Source organism: Echinops telfairi, unplaced genomic scaffold (genome assembly GCF_000313985.2).
Source record: "Echinops telfairi isolate 266 unplaced genomic scaffold, ASM31398v2 ScPeMD7_3;HRSCAF=10, whole genome shotgun sequence".
Lineage (NCBI taxonomy): Eukaryota > Metazoa > Chordata > Mammalia > Afrosoricida > Tenrecidae > Echinops > Echinops telfairi.
In genome coordinates, this window is record NW_022103899.1 from 4,065,002 (window position 1) to 4,087,786 (window position 22,785).

General features: G+C 41.7%; 1 protein-coding gene across 12 annotated transcripts in view; it reads left to right on the forward strand.

Moving 5' to 3' along the window:
• Positions 1-22,785, forward strand: part of OSBPL6 (oxysterol binding protein like 6) — a 185,113-nt gene that overhangs the window by 63,621 nt on the left and 98,707 nt on the right. For 9 of the 12 annotated variants that reach the window (XM_045294651.1, XM_004701457.4, XM_045294660.1 and 6 more), the window contains exon 1: positions 3,456-3,587. The exons of 1 other annotated variant lie outside the window; for it this stretch is intronic. The gene's annotated coding sequence lies outside the window, so the exon portion shown is untranslated. Of the gene's footprint in view, positions 1-3,454; positions 3,588-22,785 lie in introns of those variants that run through there. 2 more of the 12 variants (XM_045294633.1, XM_045294647.1) reach the window with 1 other exon arrangement.

The following is a 22,785-nucleotide window of genomic DNA, read 5'->3' on the forward strand; positions in this document are numbered from 1 at the left end:
TGTGTGTGTGTGTGTGTGTGTGTGTGTGTGTGTGTGTGTGTGTGTGTGTTCTGTATGTGTGATGGGGAAGGAGGAGGAACCTTGTGGGTATGTCTAGCAAGATATGCCCTCCTTCTTCCCTCCCTGATGCTGTTTAGTAGGGAAATACAAGGAACCATAAGAAGCCATAATTATATCCCCTAACCCATTGCTGCCACATGGATTCCGACTCTTAGCCATCCTATAGGATGGAATACAACTACCCCACGGGTTTCCAATGCTAATCATTCGGGAAGCAGAGTGCAGCATCTTTCTCCAGAGGCAGGACTGGTGGCTTTGAACTCCTGACCTCTCTCAATTATCAGCCAGGATTAATCATCGGCCCACCAAGGTTTCTTCTTACTCTCTATAGCTGTCTGTGCTGTTTGGGGGTGCTAAAGAGGTCAAATGACAACACTAGGGAAGAGGAACGGGGTGGAAGGGATGAAGAACTACGGCATAGTGTAAGGGGCTCTTTGCCCGACTTTTCCTTCTCCCTTCCTTGCTCATTGTCCTCTCCTTTTCCCACACTTCCCAAGTCCACCATAGGAAAGAATAAGGGAAAGTGGGGCAGGGGGCAGAGGGCGGGGGGTGTTGTACGTGACCATCCCTGCTCAGTCTGCTATCGTTAGATGAGAGTATCGGTTGAGAAATGTGTACAGAAAACAGTGATGTACTGCTGAGCAGACAGAATCACCTGGTGGACCCTCACCTTGGGTCGTCCATGTCCTCTTCAGCGTAACCAGCGGTTCCGTTTCCATGACGACAGGAAGATGTGTACCTCGGGAAATTGCTCTTAAGTATGTCTTTGAAGAGTGGGGAGGGTTTAAAAGAAGCATGCTGTTCTGCCCAAAGATGGCACTTCATGTGATGCTAGGAAAGCATTTTCTAAATGGATGTGTGTGTAGGATGTGTGCGTTGCTTTGTTTTTCCTTTGGCATAAGAAACGAAGAAGACGAAAATAGAGCAAAAGAACAGGTTTGGAAAACAATCAGGTTAAAACCGCCCCGTGAGCGTGGGGGTTCGTGATCCTGCTCGAGGAGGAGCTGATGGCGAGAACGAAGCGACTGGGCCTGTGTTTGGGGGGGAATTGCTGGTCAAGTTTTTCTTTTTCTTTTTTAAAATCATTTTATTGGGGCTCATACAACGCTTATCACAATCTATGCATACATCCATTGTGTCAAGCACATTTGCACATTTGTTGCCATCATCATTCTCAAAACATCTGCTTTCCATTTGAGCCCCTGGCATCAGCTCCTCATTCTTTCCCCCTCCCTCCTCATTTCCCCCTCCCTCATGAACCTTTGATAATTTATAAATTATTATTATTTTGTCATATCTTACACTGTCTGACGTCTCCCTTCACCCAGTTTGCTGTTGTCCATCCCCAAGGGAGGAGGTTATAGGTAGATCCCTGTGATCGGTTCCCCCTTTCTACCCCACCTACACTCCACCCGCCTGGTATCGCCACTCACACCACCAGTCCTGAAGGGGTCATCTGTCCTGGATTCCCTGTGCTTCCAGTTCTTATCTGTACCAGTGTACATCCTCTGTTCCAGCCGGATTTGTAAGGTAGAATTGGGATCATGGTAGTGGGCAGGGAGGAGGCATTCAAGAATTAGAGGGAAGTTGTATGTTTCATCGTTGTTATACTGCACCCTGACCGGCTCATCTCCTTCCCATGACCCTTCTGTAAGGGGGTGGCCAGTTGCCTACAGATAGCCATTTGGGTCTCTACTCTGCACTCCCCCTCATTCACAATGATGTGATTTTTGTGCCTTGATGCTTGATACCTGATCCCTTTGACACCTCATGATGTTTTTCTTTTTCTTAAAATCAAGAGTGAGAATATACAATTTGCTTGTAAAGGACTGGTCCCGAGCCTGCTTTCCAGGATTTCAAGTTGAAAGTTGTGCTCTCTCGTAATATCATCTGTTGTCGGTGGGGCTCAGGAACTTTTGAGACAGAAGAACCAATCCTGTCCCTCCCAACACTTTAAAAATTATTAGAGAGCCATTTGTATATTTTTACAAGCAAATGAAATCAGAGTTTTATTTGCATCTTCAATTTTACTTCAGAGCCGACTGTGATTTGTGAGCCACAGTTCGCTGACCCGGGGGCTAGAGGGTTGCTAGGCCCTTGGTAAGGCCTCTGCTTTTGTCAGGTGACTTAGAGACTCTTCCTGCAGCTTTGTCAGACCCCTAGGGATTGGACATTCGTGCACCGACATGATGAAACCACTTCCTACGTCCTGTTTTCAAAAACCCAGTTTCAGGTTCGCCTTGAATTAGAGGGTTAAATATCACTTTGGAAAATGTTCTTTCAGAAAATATTTGTTAGGTAAGTTGAGTTTTCTTGCTGCACTCTCTGTATAAGATGTAAACTATGGGTGCTCCTGGTGGCTCGGGAGCGGAATGATTGCACCTTTGAGAAAACAGGCGGGCCTCGTTTCATTGCGCTTTGCTGGATAGCGCTGCACATAGATAGCGTGCTTCACAAGCTGAAGGTCTGTGTCAAGTCCATGCGAGCGAGTCGATCCGTGACGTTTTCCCAACAGGACGCTCACTTTGTGTCGCGGTGTCTGTTTTGGTGGCTTTGACATCACTTTAAACTTTTTCATGGATCCTAGACTACCCGTCGCTATCTCGTCGATTCTGACGGCAACCCTGTATAGCATTCCTGAGGCTGTCAATCTTTCCCAGAGCAGACAGCCTCAGCTTTCTCCCTCAGAGTAGCTGGGGGATTTGAACCACTGACCTTTCCGCTAGCAGTCCATTGCTTACCCGACAGTGTTACGAGGGCTCCTGAGAATACACTGCAAAAAACAAAACCCAAACCCCCTCACTGTCGTTGACTCGATGCCAACTCATAGCGACCCCGTAGGGCCATGTAGTTGCCCCTGTGGGATTCTGAGACTGTAACTCGTTATGGGAGTAGAAAGCCAAGACTTTCTCCTGCAGAGCAGCTGGTGGTTTCAAACTGCTGACTTTGCAGTTAGCAGCCCAACACTTCACCAGTTCAGCAGCAGGCTTCTGCAGGTACTACAATAAAGCGTAGACAGAACTTAGATGCACTGGAAAGCCCCAAAATCCACATGACTCACTTCATCATGATACTTGCTTCAAATTGCTTTATTATGAATAATAAAAAAATCATGAATTATAGAAAATGAATTTATAACTTCATTTTAGATTCCTTTTTGCTGGTGGTCAGTAACCGTGCCCACAGTCTCTCCAGGGTATGTTTGTGTTAAGATTCCATGAAGGAGGTGAAACACTAACACGCCTCCCCTATGAACTTTGTCCGCAGAAGGCAAATTGCAAGGACCTTTCTGATTGGCCACAGGTAGTCTCCCAGGGCGGGTCATGCTGGTTGTGGAGACGCGTGCCGGGTGACTGTGTCCGTTCTTTTCAGCCCTGCTTCTCTCTGAGAAGACGGCAAAAGAAGGATCTTCAGGAGCCGCCCGCGATTTGCCCAGGTAGCCCCATCACAGTCAGCAGCTTGGGAGAAACGCCTCAGGTGTCTGAGCATAAACCACTGCAAACAGCTTGTGATGTAAAGCCAACCAGGTAAGTTACACGAACAGGTGGTTCGTTTTAAAAAACAAAAACCAAACTCACTGCCATTGGGTCGATGCTGACTCATAACAAGCCTTTAAAACAGGCTAGCACTATGCCTGTGAGTTTCCAGACTGTAACTCTTTACAGGAATAGAAAGCCTCTTCTTTCTCACACACAGTGGCTGGTAGTTTCAAACTGCTGATCTTGCAGTTCGTAGCCCAGTGCATAACCACTGTGCCACCTGGGATCCGTTTGCTTTTATAAGAATTCCAAAATTATTTGAATGTTTTTTAATAAAAAAGATGACATCTTCCAACCTCATTATGAGTTACACATTTACTCTGCTTATTTAAACGAGACCCGGTTGTGGACAACTTCGCATGATAAACTAATAGTTATGGGGAAGGGGAGAAAAACACTTCCATCATTCCTCACTCATGATCTACATGAAAGCCTCAGGTGCCCATTTCCTTATGATAGTTCTTTTATAATACGCATTAGGAAATAGGTTTTCAGCACCTTTTCTATAATAACCTGGGATATATTTCAATGCAAGTAACACACGCCTATCGCAACATCGTTGGATGTAGTCGAGTTAGTTCCAAATCAGAGTCCTCCGTGCAACAGAATGAATCACTACCTAGTCCTGAGCCCTCTGCTGCAGCCATTGTGTCCGTCCTTCTCCTTAAGAGGCTTCCTCTTTTTCCTGGTCTTCCCCTTTCCCAAGCATGATTTCCTCTTCCAGGGACTCGTCTCTTCTGATAGCAAGCCCAAAGTGCCTGAGACCAAGTCTCACCGTCCTCCTTGGAAGGGGGGCGTCTGGTTGTCGTTTGTCCCGGACAGATTTGTTTGCTCTTTTGTCGGTCCATGTACTCTCAGTCTCCGTTGCCCACCCCATAATGTATACGTCCAGGTCTGACGCATTTCACTATGATACCTTTGTTTTGTCTTCTCAAGCCATCCTTTGAAATCTTCTGGTCAACTCTTTTGCTTCATCATTTCTTCCTTTCATTTTAGGCTTATCTACATTCTAGAGCAATTTTCAGAGTCTCTTTTGACATCCTTTTGATCTTTTTTTTTCTTTATTTATTATTTTTAAAAATCATTTTATTGAGGGCTCATACAACTCTTATCACAATCCATACATACAGCCATTGTCTCAACTACATTTGTACCTATGTTGCCATCATCATTTTCAGAGCATTTTCTTTCTACTTGAGCCCTTGGTATCAGCTCCTCATTTTTCCCCCTCCCTCCCATCTCTCATGAGCCCTTGATAATTTACAAATTATTATTATTTTTTCATGTCTTGCACTGTCAGATGGCTCCCCCCACACCCTTGTCTGTTGTCCATCCCCCTGGGAGGGGGTTATAGTTAGGTCATTGTGATCGGTTCCCCCTTTCTTCTCCTCCCCACCTTCCCCTTCCCCTCCTGGTATGGCTACTCTCAATACTGGTCCCGAGGAGTTTATCTGTCCTATATTCCCCTGTGTTTCCAGCTCTTATCTGTACCCATTTACCTGCTCTGGTCTAGCCAGATTTGTAAAGTAGAATTAGGATCATGATAGTGTGGGGAGGAAGCATTAAAGAAGCAGAGGAAAACTGTATGTTTCATCACTGCACCCTGACTGGTCCATCTTCTCCCCACAACCCTTCTGTAAGGGGATGTCCAATTGCTTACAGATTGGCTTTGGGCCTCCACTCCACACTCCCCCCACCTCATTCACATTATGATTTTTTTGCTCTGAGTCTTTGATGCCTGATACCTGAATCCATCGTCGTCTTTTCTTTTTTGTGTGATTTTAATAACCTTTTGCTTTCTATGAGTTTGATGTTCTTGATGCCATCCCACCACTTGATTGGTTTTCGGTCATGTAGACTTTCAAACTTGAGACGGTCTCTGAATTCAGGTGGGGTATATTGGAGACCGTCATTTGGCCTCATGCACAGGATTGAATTTTCTTCAGCTGCCACTTGAACCTGCACATAAGCAATTGGTGATCTGGCCATCTTTTGACTAATGATATTGAGCTTCTCCACTGTCTCTTGCCACAGATGTACTCAGTTTAACCCTGTGTATTACATTTCACGAGGTACACATGTGTAGTTGCTATTTATGTTATTGAAAAAAGATATTTTAGTACAAAGAAAAAGAAAATATTCTAGAATTGAGTGTGGTGATGATTGTACAACTCTTCTTGATATGCTGGAATCTTGTGGATGAAGTACTAATAGCATTATCTAAGAACAAGGAAAAGAAAAATATTTGCAACAACTAGGTTATTGGTCTTGCAGAATTCTGCATTGTAGCCGCGGACAGTTTTCTGTCATCAAGGCTATATGCCCCAGCTCAGCTGCTGAACCTTCTTCTTTGTTTCCAGCTTTTATATTCCAATCACCGGTGATTGTCAGTGCCTCTACATTGCATAATTAATCCATTTCAGACTGCGGGAGTTGGTGGGAATCTTCACTTTCTTCATCTTGGGCATTAGTGATTTACCTTCAGACTGGTCGTGATTAATTCAAAGAAGCTTTAGAGTATCCACTTTTAAATGGTGAAGGACTCTAGGAAGGAGGCCAGTTGAATTGGGTTTTTATTTCTGAGAGCCTATATCCTTCTGCCTGCCCTGCATTGCCTAATTGCATGGTATCTCTTAGGCTTAGACCAGTATTGCCGATATCTCCTGATACTTTACAATGAGCAGAGATCAAATGCTGCTGAATCTTCTGATTATGAGATTTAAAATTAAGGATCTAAAGGAACCCGGAATTTGTTTCCAAACATTTGCTAAGTTGTGACTAGACCATATGAGGAAAAAATTTAAACTTTTCTTTAGCAAGGATATATATAGTTTTGACATAAGAACCCCAGGATTGATGAACCTATAGAGATAGCAAGTAGAATAAGGTTTGAGGGGAGGGGGTACAGTGATGGAGGAGGGGTGAGGAGGAGACGATGTCAGAGTCCATGTAGAAAAAGAATGCTTGGAAACTGTGGTAACAATTGTTCAATTCTGCTTGATGTAATTGAACTATGGAATGATATGTATATTAATCAAAATAAATTTAAAAACAAAAATAAAGTTGATTCTACGTTGGGGGAAAAAGGGATTTATAGGTGGTTGGCATCTAGCTTTGTAAAAGGGAATTTGGTTCGGCGGCCGTTTTGTCTCAGTAGCTATTAGAAGTTGGGTTGTCTTTATCACCTCTTGTCAAAGTGTCTAGTTCCTTCTCCCTCATTAAAAAAAAAAAAAAAGACTGGAAAAGAATCCTTGTCTAGAGAGAAAGGCCCTGCTTTAGAAGGTCTCTGCTCTACACGTTCTCCTTCTCAACCTGGCAAGGGAGGTTTCAGAAAGAATGAGTTGTCTCATCCAACTGGCTGAAAGTTTAAGACCAGCTTTAACAAAATCCATTTCACTGAGAATGACAACGTGGTGATTTGAATCTAATTCTGTGATTTCTTATACATAAATTAGCTGGAATTCTTAAAATTGTCTTCACCATTAAGCATTCAGTGACCCTAAAATATTACTTACACAGGAGAAGTAGGTGAAAGCTTCACACTGTAACTTTTGGGCTGCATTGGGAACCCCTTCAGGTTGGCTTCTGGGTCCTTTTGGCAGCAGCTCCTTTTGGATTGTAAATGTCAGACTGAAGAAGAGCAGGAGGACACGTCAAAAGTTTTGGGGGGAATGGGTCCCCCACACCCAAGCTTTTCGTTTTGTTTGTTTGTCAGTAAGGGGTCCAGGTGGCACACACTGACCAAGTCAGTTCCGTTTGACTTCCTCCTTTCGCAGCCACTCAGCTCGGTGTTTACATCTGATGGGCACCACGTCTGGGGGGCTCTGAAGGCTGGGACCCTTGTCCTCTCCTTTTACTTATTTATTTGAAATTTTAACTTTATTATCATTTAAAATGTATTTATAATAAATATGCTCCCCTTTTGTTTGTGGAATATAATACGTACAAAGAAACATGCGCTCTATGGTTTGGGGGTTTTGTTTTACTGTTCCCAGCCTCCTTCCCTCCTTAATATCCTGTTCTTTCCCTCTCTCTCCCTGCCCCCTCACTCTATCCTTTGGTTTAAAAATTCTCTTTCTTTTTTCCTTTGTAATAATTTTCAGCAAGCTTTTTGAAGCCCCCTCTTACACATACTGAAAGGTGACCCTCTCATATGTGAACACCTCCACGAATTTTCCTAAGCCGAGCATCCTTGGATAGTCAGCATCCAAACCAATAAGCGAACACCCTGGAAGCACCGCTGCCCTGTTAGTTGTTGATCCTGCGTCTTGTACAACCGCATTTCCTGAGTTCATCTTGTACATTTCGTACCCTTAGAATGAGCCATTGCAAGATCTTGTTCCTTAAGAGTGTAAATGAACTTTTGAGAACATGACCTGCACGTCAGGGCGACTCCTTTCAATAGCTTGTCAGTGTGTCCAGGCTTTTTCAGGAGACATATTTTTGAAAAGAAAGAAAATTATGATTTCTCAAGTTAACATGATAAAATTTTAACTTAATCTTTGATTCTGCATTTATATCTTTTTATTCTACACTGAAAGATCCCAGTTCAAACTCTAATGATAATCTTATTGGCTTTAGCCTACAATAAGTACATAATCACTCCATCGTGACCATTATTAATTTTTGTTCTGTTCGTATGCAGGGGCCCTTACCTGGTAAGAAGTTAACTACCAGATTCACATTTTATTATTATGACTGGATTTCCAAATTTTAGGCAGGAGGTCAAAAGGAGAATTTTCCCCTGAATTCTATTTTTAGTGTTAATGCTCCTATCTTTCTTGGCAGTGAGATTCAGTCTGTTCAGTCTTCAGCTTACCAGGTAATTTGAGTTCTTTATTTGCAACTCCTTGCATCATGAGCAGGCCGTGTTCCAGGAGTGACCGTGGGTTGCTGTTCTCTCTGGACAGCGTGTGCTGCACGGGATGCACCTTCCCTTCCTGATAGCTCAGGCCCGGGAGCAGAAGGATGAAGGCTCTAAATGAGCAGGGAGCCTGACGGGACCCAGCAGTTCATCTTGTAGCTGGTTTTTATTTGACAAATGGATGGGATTTTTATGGGTGTTTATTTTGGAATGACATTTCCCCCTTTGGGTGGTCAGTGATCGAGGGCTACACATTTTGGATACATTTTGTAATATGTGGCCTTCGGAGAAACATAAGTGTTTGTGGAGAATATGAGGAGAGGTGGTCCCTCCCCCTCTCCCTCCCTTTCTCTGTCCTTTGTTCTCTTCCCTCTTTCCTTCCTTCGTGACCCACAAATCCGGAAGTGGGATACTCCAGACACCCTGAATCTGGGGGTTAGGCAGTGGAGGAAGGAAAGGAAAGGAGAGATCTCTCTCTTCTAAGTGATTTTCCCCTCTTGACAAAATGCCTTCCTAATAAAGCACCGTGAGGATGGGACTCAGTATTTGTGACTTGTCTGACTAGTTCAGTTTTGAGGATGCTTTAAAACTGTACTTTAATGACTGTGTGCATCAAATTAATCATGCCTGGAAGCACCGCTTACTGTGAACTAACTTAACCCAGATCTAATGTGGAAGGTTTGACTTTCTGGCAAGAAGGAAGTAAGGGGAGTAGCAATTTTAAACTTTGTCAGCTAAATAGAAGTGATGCCAAGTGATGGGTTGACACACCACTTAGGTGTCTTTTCAGTTTTACAAACCATATGTTCTATTTTAAGTGGTTTGGAAGGGAGGAGAAACGTATCCTTGCATTTCAGCATTTGATTCCCATCTTCTAAAACCGTTTATCAACCAGCTCCCTTTGGCAGTTTGGAACCAGCGGCAGCTCTGAGGGACAGACAGGGTTTCCTGTTCCCAGGAACAGTCACAGGTCTGGGAAACCTGCCGGGGGTCACTGTGAGTCAGCATCAGCTCAACGGCAATGGGTTTCTTTTCCGTTTTAACCACACTCCCCCGAATGTCAGCCGTGCGTAGTTGTTGGTAGAATTTTAAAGCTTTGAAATTTCAGGACCCATGATGAGGTAAACAGATGACCTTTGTAAAATCACTCCTGCCATATCAAAAGTTACAGTGTTCTCCCATTCCTGTAGAAGGCAGAGGTGGGCCTTCTGCAAGGACCATTTTGATATTTATAACATCATTCGTAGACCACACAAAGTTATAAACTTAAAAATTAGCCTGCTCTATTTAGCCAAACATTTAATTAATTTACCCCTAATATGACAGGTAGAACTACTTCTCTTTGGTGAGGTGTGTGATGTTAGCTGGTATTAATGATTTCTTGGGCCAGATGTTCCTTTTCAGAAAAAAAATAGCTGGTGCCCCCCACCCTAGCCATTAAAAACTTTTATACCATAACCCCTAGTCCAGGATAAAATATACGTATCTGCTTTTGCGGCTCACCCGGCTCATTCCAACACCCCTCTGGAAGCAGCATCGCCCACTTTGGGAAACACTGAATTGCCAACATTCATTCATTCACTCATTTGTTCACCCATTAGAGTTTATGGAAGTATATCTGTCATGTACCAGGCACCATACCGAGCCTTGGGCTCATACCAAGGAGAGCAGGAAACAAGATAGGCAAGGGCTCTGGGTATAGATAGCCAAACGATGTCAATGTCGATGGAGAAAAGTACTCTGGAAAAGAATGCATAACGTGCTAGTAGGTAGCAGGATTGGGGTCTGAGGACGCGCTTGAGCTTAAAACTTAAGAGCGATTTGCTGAAATTTCTAAGTACTAGAGAGCTCCTTTGTGGAGCCCTGGTGGCATAGTGGGCTATGTGCTATGTCGCAAGGTCAGCAGTCGAAGTGACAGCCACTCTGGGAGGGAAGATGAGGCTTTCTACTCCAGTGAAGATGCACAGTTTGGGAAGCCCACACGGACAGTTCTCTGTCTTATGGGCTTGCTGAGAGACAGAATTGGCCCACTGGCAGTGAGCTTTTGAGCTGAATATAATCCATTAAAACTCTACAAATCTGCCATTTGAATTTGTGTCCAAGTATCTGTGTGTGTGTGTGTGTGTGTGTGTGTTTCCCATTCAGGAAAACTTAAAAATGGAAGAAAATGGAAGCTGTTGGACAATATATGGAACTATCTTACCATATAGCCTTTTGATAAATCTAAGATTATTCCAAAATACCAACTGGTGAAAGAAATCGTGGCATTTAGAGTGAAACCTTGTGAAATACAGAGTTACTTAGACTTGGCAGCAAAGACGAGCAAGGAGCACTGGGGCCAGGAAGGATCCGGGAGAGGATGGTGGTGGGAGACTCTGACTTAACCTTCCTGCTCTCTAGGCTTTTGTACAGTCTTGCGTTGCTGGACAGCAAGGTGTGCGCTTTATACACACACAACAGTCACTGCCGATCCCAACTCACAGTGACCCTATAGGACAGGGAATAACTGCCTTTGTGGGTTCTAGACGAGGCTTTCAACCCTTTCGGGAGTGGAGCGTCTCTTCTTTCTCCCACCGAGTCTGGCGGTTAGCCATCCAGCCTGTGACCCTCTGCGCCACCAGGCCTCCACGTTTGACACACTGCCTTGACAGATTCTTCCTATCAGAAAACAACTTTGAAAGGAGTTAGTGTACACGTTCCCTTTATTCTTTTAAGTTTATGCATGCTCCTATAATGCTTTTAGACTATGTAGGGTCTTCATCTTCACATGGAAGTTAGCATAGTTTTTCACAGTGGGCTTTTAATACAACCAAAGCCACAGGTAAAAGTTTACCCTAATCAGAACAAGTTACCTCCCCTCCCTCACTAGTAATGTTTTATTTTGTGTGTAAGGTATCTTTTCACATTGTGTTAGGCTGGTTGACTAGAAGAACAAATCCAGCAGTACTCATATGTATAAGAAAGAGCTTTATATCAAGAAGTAATGACACATCAAGAATCCAGCCCAGCCCAGTCCAACTCGAGTCCCCAGGTCCAACTTCAGTCCATAAGTACCTCTTCAGACTCACACAGCCACATGCAACGATGCAGGAAGATTACAGGCCAGTGGGTGCAGTGTCATGTGACTCAAGGAAGCAGGGCATTGGCAACTCTCAGGATGACAACCAGAGTCCCAGAAAGCAGGAAGGTGCAGTGATAGAGAGAGAAGGAGGTTCCCGGGGTCCTCCTTATGAGAAGGGTATACCCCCAAGCATGCAGTCACCAGGCTATGTCCTGATTGACAGGATCCCACCTCTACAGTTTCATGCATCATCAAGTTAACATAGAATCATCTAACTACCACCCACATGTTACGGAGCTATCAGACTCTGAAGTTGGCAAAGAGCAGTGAGAGCCACAAGCTCCCACATAATTATTTGCCAACCTTCCCTCACTTACTCACTGCCATCGTGTCGATAGCAGCCCTACAGGACAGGGTAGAACTGCCCCTCTGGTTTTTTGAGACTCTTAACTCTTTACAGGTATAGAAATCTTTCTCTTTCTCCCATGGAGCAGCTGGAGGTTTCAAACTGCTGACTTTGCAGTTAGCATCGCAACTCGTCACCACGATGCCACCAGGGCTCCTTTGCCAACCTTGGTGCAGCTCAATAGATACCCATGGGAAACTGTTCTATTGTGTTTGAAAGTACTGTCCAACATCTGGTCTCAAGAATGTGTGCTAAAGGTTCACAGCCTAGTCCAGGAGTCAAAAACTAACCTGCAGACCAAATCTGACGTCCAATCTGTTTTTATAAATAAAGTTTTATTGGAACACAGTCACACTTATTCAGGTGTGTATTGTTTATGCCTGATTTTCTATTATCATGGCAATGTTAAGTACTTGGAACAGAGATTGTACGGCCTGCAAAACTTAAACATTTTCTATCTGACCCTTTATATAAGCAATTTGTAAACCCTTGGTCTTGTCTAGGACAATGACTTGGTGTAAAATTAGCAAACTTCCTTTTATAAGGAGCTGTAATAAAATTATGGCATAGATGAAATCAGACCCAAAATTGGAACTCTGGGGACCATAGGTGTCCGGAACCTGTTGATGGGAGAACTTGGTACCCTGGGGATACATGAAGTATCCTCGTCTGCTTCTCTCCCTGATGTAGTTTGGAAGAGGGGCTTAGAAATACGTGTACATAATCCTAATGAGCCTTTTGCATAGATTATTTCATTTGCTTCTTACAAACTCAGGAAGTAGATATTACTATCCTTGTTTTATAGATGAGCAAACTGAAGTACAGAGATGCTAATTGCCTAAGTTTCATAGGAAATTGCAGGATTGAGGGCTGGGTTTAAACCCAGGGAAGTCCATCGAATTTTTGTTCTAAAAATAAATTCAAAAAGCACCCTGGGATATAATGTACTGGCAAATGTTTAACCATCAGCTGTCAAAAGATAGTAACCTGTAGCTGGTACGTTTGCACAGCACAAATTCTACTACTGTGGCTGATGTGAAGTTTCCAAAATGATGCCTCCGAAGGCTGATTTGGGGAGAGATGTGCCCAGGTGGATCATGAGTTAATGCAAGCTGATCCCAGCTTACTGCTGAAAAGTTCCAACCCCCAAACCACACCCACTCACACCTGCCCTTTAAGACAGGGTAGCACAGCCTTTACAGCAGTATACTACCACACACTTCTCCTGCAAAGCGGCTGGGGGGGTCCAAACCTCCAACCTTTCAGTTGGCAATTGACACTTAAGCACTGTGCCATCAGAGATCCTTGTATGAGAAAGGTATCACACCCTCCTTAAGGAAAACTGCGTTCAGGAGGCGAAAGAAGCTGCGGCCAATAGTGGTTCATCCATAAGTGTCAGCCATTTCTTCCTCTCACAGCAATGATTGCAGCCAACACTCAGGCTTGGTGCCCCACACAAGTGAAATTGTGGCACCTTCTACAAATGTTATCTATATTTATTTATTGATCACTTTGGGGGGAGCTTTAACAGATATAACACTCCATAAACCAATTACATCAAGCAAACTTGTACCGATTCTGCCATCATCCTTTTTAAAACATTTTCTTTCTACTTGAGCCCCATGATTTCAGCTCCTCTTTTTTCCCTCCCTCCCCCACCTTGCCACCCTTGCAAACCCTTGATAAACTGCGTGTGTGTGTGTGTGTGTGTGTATACATTCATATCTTTCACCATCCTATACATTCCTTCACCCACAGTTCTGTTATTTGTCCCCCTCAAAGGGAGTTATACATCCATCATTGCTATCAGTCCCCCTCCCCCCTCTTCCCTCCCCCTTCCTGTACCCACATAGAATTGTGACTTCCATTACTGTTTCTGAGGGGGTTATCCATCCTGGATTCTGTGTATCCAAAGCTCTTAACTGTACCAATGTACATATACCAGTCTAGCAGCATTAGTGAGGTCAAACTGGGGCCATGACAGTGGGGGGAGGAAGCATTAAAGAACCAGAGGAATGCTGTGTGCTTCATTGGTGCTGCACTGCACCCTAGATGAATCATCCCTTCCGTCGATGGGCTTTGGGTCTCTACTCTGACCCCTCTCCTTCACCACAATATGATTGTTTGTTTTTGATCTTTTGATACCTAATCCCGTTGACACCTCATGATCACACAGGCTGGTGTGCTTCTTCCTGGTGGACTTTGTTGCCTTCCTGCTAGGTGATCACTTGTTTAACTTCAAACCTTTAAGACCCCCAGATGCTATATCTCTTAATAACTGGCCACCATCAGCCCTCCCTACCACATTTGCTTATGCACCCATCCTGTTCTCAGCAATTGTGTCAAAAAGGTGAGTATCACACAGTGTGTGGCACCTTTATACATGGGTGGAGGACTACCCAAACATTGCTGTTCAGGACTTGAAAACAACCAAACCTCTGCTTGAGCTTCCTGACCATGAAGTATCTGTAATTAGGTAGATAATAGCTAGTCAATTAGGTAGGTGGCAGGTGCAGTAGCTTTGTGAGGCCAGGCTAACCTATCAGCAGTGTTTGGAGAGAATTAACGCTGTTGCCTCTATTTCCGATGTGCAATGCAGTGTCAGGGAGAACAGAAACCCAATAATTGCCCCAGTCCTCTAGAGAACCATTAATATGGCAGGTCTTTTTTTTTAGAACAGCCAAGCAGTTTTCTCTTGAGAATGCTGAACTTTGTACAGTCTTTCTCTTACCCTAGCTACTTGAACGGATAAGAGACTCCAGTCTTCAAAATTTTAGGGTCATTGTGGGTCATTGTTGGTTTTAGGAAATCTCTCAGAGAACTGACTTGTATGAAGGCACTAAGCCCATGACAATTGACTGCAATGACAATGATGCCTTCAGAATCTCATAGACTCGGTTCAAGCAAATACAATGTACGTTGAGTCATACAGTGTATGTTAAATAATGCATGTAGCTGACAAACAATATCTACTAACAAGACACCAGAAACTATATTCTGGAATCTTATTTTCTTGTTGAAATTTGAATTATGGCATTACTAAATCTTCTTTTCAAAACACTTTGGCAGAGGTCAGAAGCCAAAGTGATGAATACAACTGTGATGAATAAGTATCTTCAAATCTTGGAAATTAGCACTGGTAAAATTATCAGGTGATGGTACTAAAATAGCCTTATCAAGAATGCCTGTGGTGCTGTCACACTGAAATCAAATGTCCAATGCTCTTCTGACATTAAATATGATGTGCCTTGGTTTCCTTTGTTTTAACCTGGACTGATAGTGTAGTCCTTTTAGAAGCATACATTTCTCAGTCTGTACTTCTCAGCCTTCTGATATTCTGATGAAATTTACTGAACATCCTCTCAGAAAAATAAAATCATAGATACCCAACACTTTTCATATCATTTGTGGGTCTTGATGAATGTGCTAAATGCATTCATGGGAACCTCCCCAAATTGGTATTGTATGCCATCAGAATGGTTTCATATTCTTGAAAACTTGATTTTATTACATGGCTGATTTATTGATTTATTAATATGTCAAGGGTACAGAGTGATGAGAGGACGTGTTGTATGCCTTTGATGTCAAATAGTTTTAGATGCCAAACGGAGCCCGACTTTCCTCACCTGTGCACAGAGCATCACGAGAATGGCTGGCAACGATGGAACGGGCGTGGCATGCACGGCTGGCCCATAGACAAAGCGGAAAAAGGGCTACTGCTCTTTAAGACCCTGTTCTAAGAGCAGTTCAATGCTAACTGCCCCAAAACTAACAAAACCCCAAACAGGTGGGGTAAACTGAGCCACATTCTGGGAATCTAAATTACATTCTAACTATAAAATTATAAGTAGATTAGAAAGAATATATAATTAGTAAAAATAAATTAGTAAAAGAATATATAATTAGTAAATTAGTAAAGGTGTAATGTTCCAATTAGATGGTACGACAGTTCAAAGTATAATTTTCAAATGAAAATACTATCATGTTATAATTTAACAGAGAGTAATGTGATACTAGAAAATGATTGAGTCAAGTAGAATTTCATGTAAACTTCCACACTCAAATTTACAAGTAAATAGGTAGGGAAAAACAGTTCTTAAATCATTCAAGAAAATTTAGGTTGGTGCAAGAAATTAGAGGTAATATGGGCCAAGACAAGTGAAAATCTTTGGTATAGAGACTTCTACTTATGTCTGAGTTATAAATATCTTAAGCATATTACATTACTTAGATATAATAAGTATACTTAAATGTAAATCCATTAGGGAATTGTTTCTCTTCCTTATAGGTCAAATCAGACATCATTTCATACAGCTTGTCGGAGCCCTAGTAACTTAGTGCTTATGCTTTGGGCTGCTGACAGCAAAGTTAGCAGTTCAGAGCCACCTGCTGCTCCAAGGGAGAAAGACAAGGCATCTACTCCTGTGAAAAGTTACAGTCTCAGAAACCTTCGGGGGAAGTTCTACTTTGCCCCGTATGGTCACTCTGAGTCAGAATCCACTCAGTGGCGTCAAGTTCAGGTTTTTTGTCTTGTAGACCAAGACGTGATTGCCGAGCATGATTTGACCTGTAAAAATCTACATACTCATGTTGGGATTTTAAATGTCACAAGACAGGGATGTTACTTGATGGCTGTGGCAGCGTGCGTTACGCCTTGAACTGCTGGCCACAGGTTGAATGGTTGGAACCCACCAGCCACTTGGGAACAAGGCGAGGCTGTACTCCCACGAATATTCAACGTCTCAGAAACCCCAAGGGGCAGTCCCCACCCGCTCTGTTCCACAGGGTCTCTGCAAGTCGGAATTGACTCGGCGGCAGGAGCGTTTAGTGTAGTTATGTCTTTCTCCTTGGGCTCTGTCTTTGAGTACATTTGTGGGATTGCATATCATATTTCAAAAAATGCCTTTCATTGGTCTGGTGCCCCTGTGTTTGGTTGAGTGCATGTGTGTGCGCACACGAGCCGGTGAACAAACACACATGAATGTCCGCTTTCCTTGTCCTTACAACACTTGTCCGTATCCTCTGCTTTAAATAGTAGCCAAGTAATTTCGCTGTTTTATTTAGATTCATTCACAGTTTTTATATCATTTAAAAATTTTTAAACAATTTGTTATAAATTATCATGCATGAAAATTCACTTTTTTGGTGTGTAGTTTTGTGAGTTTCAACAAATGTATGAATTTGTGTAACCATCATCCCAAACCAGCTTTTCAAAATTGAGGTTTATGCTCTATCTAAAAATATTTCAAAATGGAACTAGAGTTAATAATATGCCTAATATAGAAAGAGAGGAGCCCTCGTGGCTTAGTGGTTACTCATTGGCATGCAATCTTCAAGGCCAGCAGTTCGAAACCACCAGTTGCTTCATGGGAGAAAGACAGGGCTTTCTACCCCCATAAACAGTTACATTCTCAGAAACTCACAGGGACCGTTCTACCCTGTCCTATAGGGTCACTATGAGTCAGCATCGACTCAATGAAAGTGAGTTTGGGTTGGTTTTGAGAATATAGAACTGTTTAAGAGATAGAAATAGCACATTTTTATTTTCTTGCTCTATTTATGTGATAGTTCTTCTAGATGAACTTGAGAAGAGTTAAAATTTTAAGAAACGTTATATTAAATTGGACTAATGTGCAGAATTAAAACTTTATAATATTCAATTGAATGTAATATTTAATTCTATATAAAATTTAAATGTTTGAAAAGATTAAATTTTAGGTAGAAAAAAGTATTCCTTCTGTCGCCTAGCTTCCTCCTCTTCCTATTGAAGGGTGCATGCGATCGAGTCAAGTCCAGTTCCTAGTGACCAGTCCAGTTCCTAGTGACCGTATGCAGACTTCTTAAGGGTTTCATCCTTATGGGAACAGATAGCCTCATCTTGCTCCTGTGGATCGGCTCTTGGGTTGAAACAGCTGACCTTGCAGTTGGCAGTCTGATGCTTTCCCGACAGTGCCCCCAGGGCTCCTGATGTCCCACAATCGATACACTGGCGTGACTAGGATGGCACTGTTTAGGTTGTACTTTGGTGGCACACAGTGCTGCAGCGAACCCCTGTACACACATACTGGCAGCTTGGTTTCCGTTCTAGTGCCACCACTCAGCAGTTGTGTGGCCTTTGCTATTTTCCTAGACCTCAGTTTCCTCGTTTGTAATATGGAGAAATGAAAGTATCACTCCATAGATACTGGAAAAACAAAATGAGTGAACCCATGCAAAATGCTCTAGAGTGGTAAGCTCAGAGAAAGCATTGTGACAACAGTTATTGTTGCTGTTAATTTTGTAGTACTCAAAGAGAGCCTTCGTATAAACCTAGATAAGTAAGTAAGGTCACTCCTGGGATGGCTTTATGTATTAGGTATTGTAACAGAATATTCCTTTCCTGGCTTGAGCGTTTTTGGTTTCTACTTTGATCTATTTTCAAGTATTCCCATGTCTACAGAACATTATTTAATGTGGGGGTATAAAAAAATGTTTTATATTAATTTTAACACATTGTTTATTTTATATATTAGATATCATTATATTTAAATCTTATATACTTATTATGTAAGTATTTATATGTTATATTGTATGTATTTTATATTTTTCATTTATTAAAATCAGCTACCTTGCTAAAATTTTTTTCTTTTCCCTTCCCCACCCCCCTTATTGATTTTTATTTGATTCCCTTGGTATGCCAGATAGTTTTATTATTATCTGATCTAATTGTATTGGCTAACACTTTCTGAACAGTGTTAATAGGGCAATAACCAGCATGAATATCATATTGCTGACCTTTTTGGAAACGGTACTCTTGTTTTCTCATTAAGCCTAGTGCTGGATTGATTTATATATGTGTCTGTGTTCATATATTTGTACATACGGAAACAGATTAAACATATCAAGAATACTCGAATGCCAGTATTTTCTTAAACAAATTTTTGGATGGCTATTGAATGATGCTATCCTTTTTGTAGTCTTATGAGGTTAATTGTAGGAAATTGATTCCTATAGTTAATTTTGTTCATTAATTATAGATTATAGCGCTGATCTTATTATTTTCTTCTATTCTTTAGTTTATGTTTTTTACCTTGTTTTATATGTATGTATATTTATGTGTTTCCTGCTCTCCATCAGTTATGAAATGAGCGCTGCACATGCATAATTGTCTGTAAGTGCAAGGCTATCCCTCTTGAATTTAGCAACGATTTCCTTGTATTTTTCCTATCGATGTCTTAGTGTGGTTCTGGTTTCTTAAGTTATTAATAATAATGCAGTTGTTTTTATTATTTCATGTTTAATACTATAAATGCTGGAGGCCATGAATTTTTAAAGGAAAATTTTCATCTTTCAATTACCAGTAGATGACACTGACCAGTCGTCAGTGTTATTGAGTCTGTTCCAACTCCTGGTGACTTGTGCGCCAGGGCAGACCTGCCCCACAGGGCTTTCCTGGCCGTAATCTGCATGGACGCCGGCTGCCACAGCTTTCTTCCGCAGTTTTGAACTGCCAGCTTTTCAGACGGCACACAGATAGTCAACCACGGCAACGTGGGGCTCCATAGACGTCAGTCAAATGCACATAACAAACAAAAATCTCCAGAAAGAAAAAGCAGTACATAAAGGAAAACTCATAAAACATTAAAGGAACCTGCCCCCCAATTTTTTAAAGTATGAAATTGTATGACAGGGGTAAAACCAACTATTACTTATGACATTAAATAGAAATAGGAAAAGCTTTACTGAAATTAGATTTTTTTAACACCAAACATCTTCTTTAAAGAAATACAAAATATTTTAAAGTTATTAAGTTTGTATTAAAAGTTTGAAAGCAGTAGGACAGAAAAATATTATGAATCAAACAAAAGAGAGCATATGACATTAGATTAGACAAAGTAACAAAAAAAACAAAAAGAATCATCTTATAATAATCAAAAGTAAATTTCCAATTGTTATGATCTTTTCTGTGATACATTTCATTTCAAAACAGACTTCAAACAGCCTCGATGTTTTGGTTAAGAGTGATGTAAAATATCTGTGTGGTACCATCCCTGTTAGTGGTAAGAGTGATGTTGTTGGGGTCTGCTTCTTCAGAAGGAATATTGTCAGCCACATATTGTTGCTGTTTAATTGAAGCGGCATTTTACAGATCAATGCGACTATTTTTCTCTTAAAGTTGACTGAGTTAGGACCAGAAATGTGGAGAATGGTTATATCTAGGGGTGAAATGAGAGGCACTTGAAATTTCTTCATTTATATGTATTTTCAGTTGTTTTCCTTGGTGAATACAGCAGACCATGATGCTGTGTCTACCTCCGTGACTTTCCCTCTGGGAAGGTTATCCTTCCATGCTTCATCAGCCTCAGATGGCCTTGTGACTTGTTGGGGCCAGAAAATATGAGTGAAAGTGACTTTTGCCAGCTCCCAGCAGAAGCACTGGTGGCACGCTCCTTTTCCCTGCCTCTCGTGGAAGCCATTCCTTGAGGCTGGAATGAAGAGCAGACAGACGGAGCTACAGCTGCCCTCTGAAGGACACTTAACCCGGACAAGAAATAAACCTTCCTTGTAAGCCATGGAGAGGTCGAACTTACTTGTTGCCCCATCATAGTTTAGCCCAAGCTACCCTGTATATTGAACTTATATTTTATGGATATTAGTGGGAAAAAAGAGAAAGCATTTATTAAATGTCAGCTGATGAGAGAGCCAATCTTAACAGGTGAAAATGCTCTGTAACATGCAACAATTTAAAGTACCTTTGAAGGAAAACCACATGGTTGAGTTTTTAACCATAAGATAACTTAGAAACGGGAAACAACTAGGCTGCTGAAGGTTCACAATGTAAAACGTGTCCAGGGCTTTGTCATTTTGTCCATCCATCAACTTAATTTAGTGCCAGGAATGCAAAAGTTGTAAGCAGAGAAGAAGGAACAGGAGTTGGAGAATAAGTAGTCGGAAACGGACATTGCATGATAAACTTTTTAAAAGAAAAGAACAAAACGGAAGTCAGGAGAGCCTCTACAGCTTTCCTTTAATGGTAGAACACTAAGATAAATGGAAGTCCTGAACAGAAGATTTTAAGGGGCAGCTCTAGAAGACAAAGTAAAATATTATAACAAAACGTGCAAAGACCTAGTGTTAGAAAGCCGAAAACGATGAACACACTGGCATGTCTTAAACAGAAAGAACGCAAGAAACGATTCAAGCCTAGAGTCTTAATGGTGAAAGAGTCAATAGGCAAAACAGTGAGTGCTTCATGAGGCATCAAAAGAAGATGGAAAAGAAATCACAGTCGCCGTACCAATAGAACTAGGCAGCATTCAGCTGATGAGAGTGCCAATCTCATCAGCATTCAGCTGATGAGAGAGCCATTGCAAGAGAGCAGATGAGCATGAACCAATGGTGCTGAAGGAAGAAATTGAAGCTGCACTGAAAGTATTCATCAAAAACAAGGTTCCAGGAATTGATGGAATAACAACTGAAAAGTTTCAACAAACTGATGAGACACTAGAATCACTCACTCATCTATGCCAAGGAATTTGGAAGATAGCTACTTGACCAAATGACTGGAAGAGATCCATATTTCCAAAGAAAGGTGACCAAAGAGAAGGCAAAAAAATATAGAACAACATTGATATCACAAGTAAAATTTTGCTGAAGATCATCCAACAACGGTTATAGCAGTGCATTGAGAGGGAGCTGCCAGAGGTTCAGGCAGATTCAGAAGTGGACATGACACAAGGGGTATCATTGCTGATGTCAGAAGGATCTTGGCTGAAAGCAGAGAATGCCAGAAAGATGTCTACATGTGTGTTATCGACTAGGCAGAGACTTTCTGCTGTGTGTATCATAACAGACAACACTTCTTTATTACCATCTAATATCCACTTCATTTATATTCAGGTTTCCCCAATTCTGCTGTTGTGGTTACTTCTGACTCATAGTGACCCTTCGTACAATAGAGTGAAAATTGTCCAGTCCTGAATCATTCATTGTTGTTTGAACCCATTGTGTAGCCACTGTGTCAATCTCTCTCATTGAGCATCTTCTCTCTTTTGTGATCTGTACCCTACCAAGCACACCTTGATACCCTCCCAGTAATCTCAGTAAAACCTTTTTATAGTCGTGTGAAATAGGATCTAATCTAAGTCCACCCACATTTGCTTGTGAATCGTTTAATCTGTACATTACTTCTCCCTTCTGCCTTTTCATGTTATGTCCCAAATATCCACATTCGGGATTTTCCCTAATGTGTCTTGTGGTATTGTTTTAACATCAGCATCTGCCTTTCCTTCTCTGTAATCTCAGCACCAAGTATAAGGAAGTCTCTGATCAGTGGATTCCTTCCCTGTGAAATGTGCACACTCGTATCTAGTGTGTTCACCACACAGTGATATTGTTGCTGGTCATATAAGCTGCTACATGTGAATTGTTCTATAAAATTACTCATTTACTCACTATTGAGTGTCTGCTATGATGAGGCACTTGTCTAGGCTCTGATGATTCCATAATGAATAAAACAAATATCTTCTCATGTTTTATGTAAATTCAGAATGGTCAAGATCAGATAATCCTCAATTTCAAATGCCTTTTCTGGACATTTGCAATTTATGCTGCCTGAGAACAGCAAGTTTGTTCTACAAGTATTCCTTACCACTGTTTCCTTTTTGGGGGGTCCTGGATTATAAATCTGGATTTCATGTTACTCAATGTAAATGAAAGTGTTACAGCATTCAGCAACAAGAGTAGCATGTGATAGGAAGGAGGAAGGAGGAGAACTCCAAATTCAGCTCTCATGTTGCTGTTACTTTCAGCCACAATACTGTTCTTACTGAATATAAAGTAATTATGTTAGTGTTAACTTTGCAATCTATGGTCT